The sequence below is a fragment of the Triticum dicoccoides genome, chromosome 1A (genome assembly GCF_002162155.2).
Source record: "Triticum dicoccoides isolate Atlit2015 ecotype Zavitan chromosome 1A, WEW_v2.0, whole genome shotgun sequence".
Taxonomy (NCBI): domain Eukaryota; kingdom Viridiplantae; phylum Streptophyta; class Magnoliopsida; order Poales; family Poaceae; genus Triticum; species Triticum dicoccoides.
In genome coordinates, this window is record NC_041380.1 from 271,766,441 (window position 1) to 271,769,928 (window position 3,488).

The following is a 3,488-nucleotide window of genomic DNA, read 5'->3' on the forward strand; positions in this document are numbered from 1 at the left end:
AGCCGTGGAGGCGAATGTACGACGATCAATTCCCCTATAATAACAGAGATTTGATCTGTTGCCCAAATTGAATAATTTTTAGCATGAGAATATGGGAGCATTTATGGTTCACATCCAACAAACAACATAGATGTTGTCTTAAGTTTTTTCTCATGAGTGGTAGAAGTTGTCTTAAGGCTTGTTTGGGATTGCTCGTCTCCATCAAAATCAGCTCACTACACCAAATTCATTCTTGGAGCAGTTTCACCCAAGACTTGCAGCTCTACTGTCGAGCAGTTTATATCGTTTGGCTTCAAGCTGACTCTAGCTTCAAGAATGATTTCTTTGTCTGTGGGGGAAAGGTCTATTGAAGCCTATGTGATGTGACACTGATTTTTTTGGTTCGTTGATCGTATAAAATTATTTACTCTCCTACCTATCTAAAGTGGTAATAGAAAATTTATCTGTTCACGCATAAATAAAATTTTGGGCTGGGCTTCCAAACCGCCCATAAATAAATTTTTGGGCTGGGCTTCCAAACCGTGCAGTCAAGGGAGTTGCTAATGGGAGCAACTAGTTAACGAGCGCTCCTTCGGAAGCCTCGCAATGATCAGCACCACTTGGCGCGCTCTCAGCCATTTGTCACGTGTCGCGCTCTGGACGCTCCCTTCGAATTTTGTTTTTTTTTTATTTTTCCGCACGTGTTTTCGGCTTTTTAAACGGGTTTTTTCGGGTTTTTTCGACGTTTTGGTTTTCCCCAATCTTTCTTAGCTTTTCGATAAAAAAAATTTGAATTTTTTTTGCACGAAAAAACGCGTTTTCTTTTTTTTTTCCCTTTTGCGAAAGTCATGGTTTTTCTTCCGCGAGAGGCATGGTTGTGCTTTAGCAAGAGTCACGGCCGTGCCTTTCGAAAACGAAAAAAACGTGTTTTCTGTTTTTTTTCTTTCGCGAGAGTCACGGTTTTGCTTCCGCGATAGGCACGGTTGTACTTTCGCGAGAGTCACGGCCGTGCCTCTCGGAAAGGGAAAAACAAAACGCGTTTTTTGTTTTTCTTTTCTTTCGGGAGAGTCACGGTTTTGCTTTCGCGAGAGGCACGGATATGCTTTCGCGAAAGTCACGGCCGTGCCTCTCGGAAAGGAAAAAAAATATGCGTTTTCTATATTTTTTTCTTTCGCGAGAGTCACGGTTTTGCTTTCGCGAGAAGCACGGTTGTGCCTCTCGGAAATGAAAAAAAACGTGTTTTCTATTTTTTTTTCTTCCACGAGAGTCACGGTTTTGCTTCCACGAGAGGCATGGTTGTGATTTCGCGAGAGGCACGGATGTGCCTCTTTCGAAAAGGAAAAAAACCATGCTTCCGGTCTGGTTTTTTCGCCTAGTTTTTTTATCCTGTTTTTTCGTGAAAAAAAATTCGTCAAAACCTATCAACATGTGATCTAGTTTTGAAGATCTCGACGCGAGGAATCCAATGATGAAAACGGTTTGAGATTTGGACGCACGATTTAAGAGATAAAACGTTTTGAATAAAGGGATCTACGAAAAAAAAGAAAACTTCCAGTTTGCGACAAGTGACGTGCTGCATGTGCGTCACTTATCGCCATCTGGCAAAGTGGAGTGCCCTTTGCAATGAATACTCCTTAATTAGTGATTTCGCATATTTTTGTTTACTTTAATTGGACCGCAGGGAGTCAGTCCCCTACGCCGGCCAAGGGACCGGAAAACCTATTTGACGCATATTTCATCAAAAAGTTGACGTATCGCACATACAGCGACAGATTTTTGGGCCAGCCCATTTGTACGTACCTACAACTGTCAGTTCCGATTTTGGTAACCATCTAGAAAATTTTGAACCAGTTTTTGCCGGTTTTGGGAAAAAAGTTCGTAAACCGGTCTTCTTATTTTCGTTTTTCTATTCCATTTTTATGTTTACTTCTCATTTTTCCACGTTTTTTTATTTTAAAAATATTCAGAATTTTCAATAGATCTTGTTTTTTAAAAATATACATGATTTAAAAAAACATGAAATTGTAAAAATGTTCCCTTTTAGAAATTGTCAACACATTCAAAAAATGTTTGCCTTTTCGATTTTCCTTTGGGAGTTTCAAAAGTGTTTTATTTTTCTAAAATTTCCACATATTCAAAAAATGTTCACGTTGTCAAATTTTGTTCGAGAGTTTCAAAAAATATTCCCGTTTAGAAAAAACACATATTCAAAGAATGATCGGTTTTTCTAAAATTGTATTCCTTTTAATTTTTTGCATTTTCAAAAAGTGATTCACATACAGAAAATGTTCGCATTTTCAAAAATTATTCAGGGTTTTCAATAAAAACCCGGTGTTTCAAAAATGTTAGCTTTTTAAATTTTGTTTGTGAGCTCCAAATATTTTCAGTCTATAAAAAAATCTTGAAAATTATAAAACTGTTCGTGATTTAGACAAATGTTTGTCTGTGATTTTTTTTAAAAAAAATTCGGATCTGCTGTTGCTGTTGTTTAGTTCTTTAATGTTTCTCGCTGTTTGTATTCATGAAATGGTCATCAGGCCGACTGGCTAGCTACACGCACGCAAGAGCTGAAGGTCCGGCGCATCTATTTTTTTCTTTTGATTGGGCCGCAGGGAAAAGAAACAGAAATGATAAATACCACACGTGTGTCACGAAGCATTTCGGTCCTGACGTTTTTTACAACTAAAATTGCCATTCCAAACTAAAATATAAATTCAAAAGAAACTTAAACTTGTCATCCGAAAATACAGTTGTCATCCTTGCGCACTAAACTTGTCATAAAAACCGTTCACAATTGCCATGTCTTTGTACTCCGAAGTACCATACATATGGCACTTATCAAGGTCCAAAAGAAAAAAGCGACCCGTGCACGATTCAAACTCAGTATCTCCCCTACCGAAAAGAAGGCTCCAGCCAAAGGATAGAATTGTGTTATTATAGAGGGTTTGTTAGCCAATTAATAGTATCAACTCAATTCTTTACACTTAATCCCATCAATTTACATACATTTGCAAATTGTCTGAAATATCAGCAAGCCTTCTCATAAATCCAAGAAACAAAGAGAACAAAGAGAAATACTCGATAAAGGAGGGGACATGTATGGCTCAAGCAAATTAAATCACAACCCGAAAGAAATTATTTACGGTCTAAAGACCACAAGAAATTAACTCTCAAAGAGTGTGTGAGGGTTGCCATGAATATGTAAGGAGGACAATGCACCATCAAAATCATTAATCACAGTAACCAAAGGCAGGATTGTGAGACATGATGATACACACGAAAAAAAAGAGAGACAAGGCAACCTAAACTCAGGCCCCTCCACAATTGAGGTTTAATTAGACAAGGCCGCCATTTTAATTAAACCTCAATTTTGTATTTGTTTTTGCATGCACATCTAATTTTTATTGTTGTATATCATATTTTTTCTTCTGTTGCAAGTACAGACAGATAGTCTTTGATTAAAGTGATGTGTACAGCGTAATGATATACTTCCTTCGTCCTTGAAAGAG